The sequence below is a fragment of the Esox lucius genome, chromosome 13 (genome assembly GCF_011004845.1).
Source record: "Esox lucius isolate fEsoLuc1 chromosome 13, fEsoLuc1.pri, whole genome shotgun sequence".
NCBI lineage: Eukaryota > Metazoa > Chordata > Actinopteri > Esociformes > Esocidae > Esox > Esox lucius.
In genome coordinates this window covers 30,927,656-30,937,500 of record NC_047581.1, presented here as the reverse complement: position 1 = coordinate 30,937,500, position 9,845 = coordinate 30,927,656, and the positions used below count along the sequence as shown (strand labels likewise).

General features: G+C 43.9%; 1 long non-coding RNA gene across 1 annotated transcript; it reads right to left on the bottom strand.

The window, feature by feature from the left end:
* Positions 1-4,634: 4,634 nt before the first annotated feature.
* Positions 4,635-8,260, bottom strand: LOC117595444. The gene is made up of 3 exons (XR_004576730.1): positions 8,145-8,260; positions 7,155-7,310; positions 4,635-6,283 (listed from the first exon to the last, which is right to left on the bottom strand). It is a non-coding gene; the product is annotated as an uncharacterized LOC117595444 (long non-coding RNA).
* Positions 8,261-9,845: the final 1,585 nt, after the last annotated feature.

Here is a 9,845-nt window from a genome sequence, read left to right as displayed (position 1 = left end):
CAAGTAAAGATGATTAACTTGGCAGGTTAGGATGATCAGGTTTAGGAAAGAAATGTGCAGGACAAGATGATGAACATGCCAAGTTGGGTAAACTAACACAGCAGGTAAAGTAAAAAAATAATAATGTTAGGACAATGAGGTTAAAGTTTGGAAAAAGGGTTAGGCTTATTAGCTGCAAGCAACAATTATCTACAACTGTTGTTCCTGAACACTAGATGGTGCGTTGGTTTGGTGTCTGTAGCTTAAACGGTCCAAGCGATACTATTTTAGGTTTAATTAATGCTAATTATGCAATTAAATTAACAGTAATAATTAAACATAATAGTTGATAGACTTTTACTAGGTGAACACTGCTGCTTGATGCTTGTTTGGAAAAGTGAGATAATGACATTTTATCCCACATTACCATCTAAGGAGTATAGTCCTCCTTTCTGTGTCATGGGAAGTACTATATGTAGTCAGTAGTATGTCGTGGAAAGTATTGTAGTTTGTCATGTAGTGTAATAGTAAGTAATATAACTAGTAAGTAATATAACAAGTACTATAGTGAAGTAAATATTATTTAATGGAAAGTCATGTTTTAACATATATTAGCTAGGAAAGTAATACATTATTATGTAAAAAAATTCAGGGTGTTCAATGTCAAGACCTTTCCATAACTTTGTCAAGCCATGCGTTGATATTCACTCACAGCCTTGAGGGAAGCCTGTAGGCAGAGAGGTCATAAGTCGTCATCTATTCCAGTGGGTTTTCCGGCTTGATTTATTTATTCCACATGGATACATTCCATGGACCAGGGCGAGGAAAGAGAAGGCTCTGTTTATTACAGCCTCAGCCACCTCTCCACAGTGGTCACCAGAGGCCTTTCTAGAAAACATGCAGTGTTAACAACGCTCAACCCAAGTATAATTAAAGTGAGGTGAAGTGCAGCGAGGTAATCTATTATGGAGTCAAGAGCCCTTTAAAACACACATTTACTTTACTGTTACTTCCTGGTTTTGACTCACCCCACTTGACAGACAGAGGGTTTTAAAGAAACACTGCCAGAACCGGTTTGTGAAACAAATTTTCCAATTTTCTATACAATGTGATTCTTTCTATACTATTCTTTTTTTGCACCGTTTATGTCATTTCACAATTAATATAATTTGTAATTACATTTATATATATTTATTGTAAAGCACACCATATAAATTAATACATTAATTATTCATTTGTATTGACCAAAATTAAGAATCTCTTAGATTGTACATTTCATTCCCATTAAATATATGAGGGAAATAATGGTTCTCTTGAACAAAAAAAGATTTGTCATTTGTAAATAGTCTAACCACGAATAAAATATACAGCGGTACATCAAAGTAAAGGGCTGATTTCAAATCCAATCCCATTTAGAGCCAAAAGAAGAAAAACTGCTTTTCTGTCAACAATACTGGAATGAACCAACCCAGTAATTATGGTACCTGTTTGATAATACCTTGTGGGTTGCAGGCTGTATGGGGTCCATAATAGGACTGCCTCACTGGTCTTCTCAGTAATGGTTTCAGTTGAGTTTCACTGGTCATTTTCCTTCAGAACTACTGCCTGTGTAATTAAAACACTGTCCCTCACACAACACACAATCTGAACAAATTAAATCCTACGCCGGTTACAATTATTTCTTTAAGTATTATCTCACTTTGGTGATTAAGACAAAGGAGTGCATTATTGTATCTGTAACACAGCAAGCTCTGATCGCCTTTAGGCTCAGAACGACAGGCTTTTCCTTCCTGTCGGCCTAAAAGGGGAAAGATCGCAGAGACCATCCTACCTGTTATACCATTTGCATTCGTGTGTCGACAGTTACAGATGTCAACTAATGTTGCCTGTGTTTCTTTATTTGGGTTTTGCCGGTGGAACTGCAGGAGATCTAAACCAGATTCAGCCGTTGCATGCTAGATGTTATTGTGTCAACCTAACACGTCACATGGTAGGCCTTAGTCTTGATCAAATCTAGACGGTCATATCATGTGGTAAAATCTAATTGCCCAAGCGAGTAGTTGAATTAGTAGAAGAAAAGCGCCTGTTGGACGGGAAAAAATCAGTATGTTAAATTTAACTGAATTGATTGATCCGTTGCAGTCTATCACCTTGACATTATAGTTCTGGATTCACAAAACAGTCATCATAACCAATTAGGAATGGACTTAGAGGTGAAGGCAAGGTAACCATCACGGAATACTAACCCCCAAAACCCAGACAAGGCTGGCCAATTCCACCAGCCCCGCAGCATAGAGAGAGGTCACCGGAACCCCGGTTCCTGAAAGACGCTAGAGGGCAACCCCGCAGCATTCAGAGGGAGGTCACTGGAACCCCGGTTCCTGAAAGACGCTACAGGGCAACCCCGCAGCATACAGAGGGAGGTCACTGGAACCCCGGTTCCTGAAAGACGCTACAGGGCAACCCTGCAGCATACAGAGGGAGGTCACTGGAACCCCGGTTCCTGAAAGACGCTAGAGGGCAACCCCGCAGCATACAGAGGGAGGTCACTGGAACCCTGGTTCCTGAAAGACGCTAGAGGGCAACCCCGCAGCATACAGAGGGAGGTCACTGGAACCCCGGTTCCTGAAAGACGCTAGAGGGCAACCCCGCAGCATACAGAGGGAGGTCACTGGAACCCCGGTTCCTGAAAGACGCTAGAGGGCAACCCCGCAGCATACAGAGGGAGGTCACTGGAACCCTGGTTCCTGAAAGACGCTAGAGGGCAACCCTGCAGCATACAGAGGGAGGTCACTGGAACCCCGGTTCCTGAAAGACGCTAGAGGGCAACCCCGCAGCATACAGAGGGAGGTCACTGGAACCCCGGTTCCTGAAAGACGCTAGAGGGCAACCCTGCAGCATACAGAGAGAGGTCATCGGAACCCTGGTTCCTGAAAGACGCTAGAGGGCAACCCCGCAGCATACAGAGGGAGGTCACTGGAACCCCGGTTCCTGAAAGACGCTAGAGGGCAACCCCGCCCCCAGCATACAGAGAGAAGCAAAGCCAAAACCTCACACTCAACCCTCCCTTCTCAAACTGAGGGAGGAGGGGAAATGGAGGGAACAAACAGCCCCACTGGGACCCGTGTAAAACAGGTGGGAGGCCGGGAGTAGACGAAGATCAAAGCCTGATTATTCACACTGCACATCCAGAAGCTAATGGAGCAATTAGTCTCAACATCTGCTAAATGGCTTAGCAGGGTGGCACTGAGAGAATACCCAATGTGCCTGCTAGCAGTGAGGGGACAACGTTAAAGGTTACGTGGTGTTACTGCGAGTTACATAAATCCGTAAGACTTTCTGCTGGCGAAATACTGGCGTCTCCTTTCACCCGCTCCTCCTCTCGTCAATCCAGGCTTGAGGGAATCAGCTTCGCCAACTTCTCAGATTCCCCTCAGTTGCTCTGTTTCAATCCCGGCCCCCTGGTTGGTAAGATCAGACGCTCCAAGTTCTACTGGCCGGATCTGTATAGTCGACTGCCATCACGGGGTTGGTAATAATTTTCCAGTGAGATGGGTGGGTTGCACGGCAAACGGCAGCCTAACCTATTCAGTAACCCCATTGGACTCCGGGCAAAGGTAGTGCACAATCTAGGTGAGGTGGTGCCGTTTGGGAGACGCCCGAGTATGCTGCCGAGTCTTGATTACGGGCGAGGGTGGATCCTCCCGTAGCAGCCGGCAGATTCTCCACTGAGGCTGTTTGTTTGCTGTGTGCTGACAGTGTTGACGGCTCATCAGCGAGTCCCTGCAAACCCGGCGCCGCGCATAATTGGATGTGATTGCATTTGGATACTCCGTCCGTGTACCTGCGGCTGACTGGGAGGGATCACTGTGTGTCTGTCTGCTTTGTGTGTGTGTGTGTGTGTGTTGTAGCATTTATTTCAGTGGGTGTTTCGGCGTGGATGAGTTTGCGTATTTATTTGCATGTGGGTCCTTGTTTTGCCATGCTTGTGAGGACCAACAATATTTTTTCTTGCTAAGGGTTTAGGTTTAGGGTAAGTGTTCCAATTGAAGTTATGGTCAGGTATTTGGGTTAGGGTAAGAGTTAAAGATGTTTGAGAATAACAAAGTATTTTTTAAAACCCATTTCGGGCTGGATGTGCAATATTTTTGTTTATATGTGCATAATCTACTAGTAGAATTAAATTCCAAGTTTGAAATGTGCCCCATGTCTTGATGACATGGGGCACATACAGGCGCACACATACGACAGGCTCGACAGCATCACTTCAACAAGTGGCCCAAAATTCCCGAATGCATCTTAATATTAATTAGGGAGAGTGATATCATTGGTCCTGTGGTCTAAGCTGCTTGTGCACATGCACTGCTGCAGCATGGCTTCAAATCTGACCAACCGCATTCCCACCAATACCTCACTCCTCTGTACAATAAAGCATAAAATGCCTTAAAACAATATATCTATAAATAGTCAAATTAATAAATAAGCAAGAATAATAAAATGTGTTTGTTTGCATTGTTGCCATTGTCGTTATTTGGAGAGAAAACCCATTTCCATTTCTTTCTCTGGAAAACGATACTTCTTAGATTTCATGTATTTATTTGGCATAGGGTTAATCTTTCATATGAATAAATCATATTGACATTGCTATTGTTTTCCTGCATAACAGAAAATCTCTATCTTTCCATCAGTTGGGATCTCTTCAGAAAGCTTTTGATTTGCATGGAGATTATGATTCCAGACACACAGGAAACACAAATGTCTATATTATCTTTAATTACAATAGGATGAAAAGGTAATCATAATTAAACCCTGGGACTTACTGGTTGTTATGAATAATGTATATGTCATTAAATGGGCGATTGTACTATTTGAACTCTATATGTTCTTTTTTCCCCCCTAGTTTTCCAGATGTCTTAGTTGGAGGATTCTGGATTTACATGCTTCTTCCCTCCCACTTGCAGGAATTACCCATATGGCGTTTGGTGAGAATCAGGGAATGTTTTAAAGGTTTTATTTGTAACTGTAACTTCGTTCACACCAACTACATAAAGCGCCAGGGGCGAGGGGGAGAGAGAGTTGTTAGGCCAACTACCTGCAGAGGAGGCCTAGGCTGGCAAATGTAAGGATATATGGGATACCGTTTGCATTTAATCTCTGTATGAGTGGCATGGCGAGTGTGTGGAGTGGTTTCAGATAGGATCACTGAATATTGTAGACAGCGGGTCTGATTCTAAATCGATATCTCAGTGCCTGACAATACTGACAAGAAATGCTAGGTAACATTCCCATGTGGTGCATGTTCAAGTGCATTTTAATTTTGTTGTTCTGGCCACTCTGTTGTTCAGTTTTTGAGCTGTCTGTCTTTTTCACTGCCTTCTCCGGTTCCAAATGGCCTTCCACAAACAGTTTTTGGTTAGATTAGTAATAGACATCTGTTTGTGTCGTGTCCTGAGCTCTCACAGCAATAAACTGGTTCTTGCATGTGAATAATCAATTTACTTCAGAATGACACTATTACTTTCTTTACTACAAGTAGTTTGATATGAATTAAAAAGAGGTCACAATGTGTGGTTTAACATGAGTTCTGTAAACTCAATGAACTCTCGGTGGCCCTCTAAAACAACCAAATGACATTGTTATGCATTCAGACAATTAGACAGCCTCGATTGCTGACAGACAAAATCCCTGTCACCTTGGCAGGCTTCTAACAAGTGACCAAAAATGCACGGCAAATAAGGTGTTCTTGCCAATCTCCGTGAGATTCTGGGTACAATCAGGTTAACACACAATACAGACAGACATGTAACTGTCCGCCTAACGGGTTTTGAAAGGCTATTTTGAAAGGCAGCTGAGACTAAACCCTTCACCTAGTAATCAAACGACTACATCACACTGTCTACATGTTACGGTAACGCCGTGTGTTCGGTCCAATCTCTGGCTTGTGTCTTCAGTGACACCCTGTCCCCTGTATATTCCCTATGGTGCCTGGTCTAAAGTAGTGTACTACTTGGGGAATAGGGCGTCATCTTGGACGCATGCTGTTGGCACGTAGAGGATGAGATGGGTCTCGGAAGGGTTATGTCACTCATCAAGACGAAACGCTTGTGACGCTTTCTTGGCATCTGCTGAAATGTATTTCGGAGAGTGTGTCATTTCTTGTATGTATCCCATCTGGCCATGATAACATGTCTCATGTGGGAACATAAACCAAATAATATGCGGATAAATCGTTCTCTTCAAATTGCTTCTGAGGACGTTCTCCCCTTCCGGGCATTGCGCCTTTCCAGCCAGATTAGCGATCCATCTAAAAGATAATAATGCATTTCATTATTTGTATATAGTTGTGTGCAACTATCAAACTTAAGAGTGCAAATAAAAGAATGAAACATCACATTTAGAATTCAGGCAGGTAGTATCACTGTGACTCTGTGTGAAATGCTTTTTTTTTAGAAAAGGGCCGTGAGAAAGCCAGTCTGTAATGCAGCGACTGTACTCAGAATGACCATGCCACAGTACAGCATGGTCATAGGAGACAGGTTAGAGGGAGGGAAGGAAAGGGGGGTGGGGATCATACTGTGAACATGTGACTGACAGGTGCCTGCTGAACTAAGTGGCCAGGACGCAAATGTGGCCACATCCAGAAATAAACAGCTCTGGTGAGCAAATCACACCAGATTGTCACACGTAAAGGGCGGGTGATTTGGCTTGATTCTGACAGCCCCGTGGCGCGTGCCATTTCGTATTTATACCAACGTGTCTGTGGGGACTTGGCATGCCCACCACACGCACCCCTCATTCCCAAACCCTGAGCCCACCCTCCAAACGTCGCCAAAAGCTCCGCATTTTGTGTGCCGCTATGTTCTGACAAACTTCAGGAACAGGATTTTTAGTGGTTCGCCAAATCTACATCACAAAGCAAAGTAAACAGAACAAAATAACTGCTCAGCTTGGCAGTCGGGACAAGTGCCAGGTCTGAGACAACATTTTCACAAAAACCTTCATAACAACAATTGGTACAACAAGTTGTGGGTCGCCATACGTGTCCCATTGATCAAATGTAATTGAGCTTTCTAAAATACAGAATGCACTGGAAATGAATACCTCCAACAGTTGAAAAAAGGTTGTTGGTTGAATTCCTTTTCAAACAACAAAATCCAAGCAGCACACTGAATCACCTGAAATTAGAATGTTGTTGTACTCCTCTGCGACGTTGTCCGATCGGTGAGCCGGGAAAACAATCTTTGTGGGTGACGGCGTCATCTGCGGCGCGCAAGGGAATAGGGTGTGTCATCTATCTTACCCTAAGTCCTGTCCCTGAGTGAAGTTACACTCTGTAAAAACAGCCAGTATCAACCTTGAGAGGGCTGTCATTGCTTCCTACTGGCCTAGTGAGCTGTGAAAGGAATGGTGTGTTAAAAATGACCTAATTCCATGACCCTGACCGTGTGTCCTAAATGTCTAGAAATCACCAAAATAAGTTCTGAGACACTACGCTCAATTGTTTTTAAATGGATCGTTCCAACTAGATTCATATTTGGGTGAAGTTTAGCTCATCCCGAGTTGTCCTTGACGGCCCACAGTGTCATTTCTCACAACAAGCCGTTATTCACCTGTGTCCCAGCCTGGAATTAGCATTATTAGCATCGTACAAATCCACGATTTGAAACAAATCCACAAAAGCTGCATTGCAAGCAGAAACCTCCAAAATGTCAGCTGCCACTTAAAGTACAAAAAGGTAACGGAAGGTAACAGAGTCACTACACGACACGTGTCTCTGTTGGAGACGGTATCTGTCACTATAGCTAGCTTGAATCCGAAACAATGTCAGAAACAGCAGAAATGTTAACTGTCACAACACAATCTGAAGTGATAATACGAGAGTTTCCCCACACTCTTGTCTCAGAAACCACCAGTTAAGCCTTAAAGGCATCCCCAAGTCATAACTCAAACAGTTTGCAATTTCCGGCAGAATTTATTTTTTTTCATATGAAACCAGTGTCTTCAATGGCAGCAATACTAGGTAGCAAATGTGCTACCTAGCTCGCAAAAGCATGTTAGGTCATCAACAGCGCCACAACAGACCGTCACCTTTTACAATTACAGAAATATTTTGGACTGAATCGTCACTGATTTCATTTTCTCATAACCCCACATGAAACACTCACCTTGCTAAACAGAAATAAATACTGCCTGCTGCAAGTTTGTTTCTCGTTCTCACCATCTTCAATCAAGTAAAATATTAGATCTGAATCGGTAATGCATGGACAAACATATGACTCACGTCCACCTATCATGTTCAATTTGTCAAGACGGATTCGGCTAATGAACAATAACGAAAAAGGTTGACGACTAATGGGTTCCCCTGATCAACGTATACCACAAATTTGTATCCAAAACGATTTAGATATTATATTTACAGCCGTCTCTGTTGCTAGAAAAAGCATAATGGAATCAGGCGACACAATGATCAAAACCAAATTCAATATAATACAAAGATCTAGTTTTAAGACTCATTTCAGATCTTGTATTTGGTTTCAAAGTTGACCCTGAGCCCACCAAATGCATAGTTGATGTGTAAGATTAGTTTGTTAACATGCCAAACTCAACAGCCAGTGTGGTTTTCTGCACGATTAGGCCAAGGATCCCATACTGAAATTTGCCCCCCCAGTCAACCATAAATAGGAAGCAAGGCCAGTTATTAGAGAATGACATTACTGTACAGGGGTACGAGCTAAGCTCTCTGTGCCCGAGGCAGGTGAAACCAGCAGTGTGATAGCTCACACTCAACACGGGGGAAAAGCAGTCAGAATGATTCCCCAGTCAACTATAGCCTGCGGTCACCAACACTGAATACTAAACGGAGAGGGAGCCTTAGATCTACCAGCAGGGCTGTGGGGTAAACCAACAGTATTTTGTTCCAATAGCAACACATTGTAGATATTTGAACAACAGTTTTTTTTTTTTGTTTGTTTGATATAATCCCAGTCAGGAAAACGTCTATCTTAGTGTATCTCTGCTATAATTCTAGTGATCGAATCCATCTCTTTCAACGTTTTAAATTGCCATGGTGCATGCTGAGTCACATGCGGCCAACGACACAACTAAATTCTCTTGAAAGGCCATCGACAAGCGAACCACCCCATGAGGTCAGGCCCCAAATCTCGTTGAGTATGTAAGTCCATCGAGGGCTTCAAAAACTGCTGTTTGAAAAAAGGTACAAAAATAAATATTTGAGTGTTTTACAAAAACAAAAGAAAAAGTGTGCAAGCGACTCTGGGAGAGATCTCAGGTGTGTGGATGTCCTGTGGTGTTAAAAGCCATGGAAGGTTTCACATGGGACTCCGGCAGCTCCACCCGGGTTCCGCCTCCTCGTCCATCCAGCTGCCTCTGATCGTTCCCCCGTTGGCACATTTCTCTCTAGAACGGCAGTCCAGGGGAGGACACTGCTAACGGTCCTCCGGCAGCCCATCGGCGCTGCTCTGCCCCAAACGGCACACATGTCCTACAAAGGTCCGCCCCTTTCTACCAGACCCCAACGGCTCCGGTCAGGCGTGGCGCACTAGAACGGCAATAGGGTGTGCCGTTTGGGACACGGCCTGTCTGTACAGCCGCGGTTAAGTAAGGAGATAGAACCCCATGTTCGGGGGCAGTTGGTTGGGCGGGAAAACTTCTGAGGGATTCTCAGCGGAGGGGGCACGTTTGCGGAGGAGGCTTGGAGCCGGCCCTCTGGGACCATCCTCTGATTTGAACATTCACCTGAATAGGTTTCAGACGTCAGAAGGTAAACTCAGTGCAAGGTGTGTGTGTGTGTGTGCGTGCGTGCGTGGGCGCACGTCTAAGGGCGTTTTTTGACAGAGTGGATGATT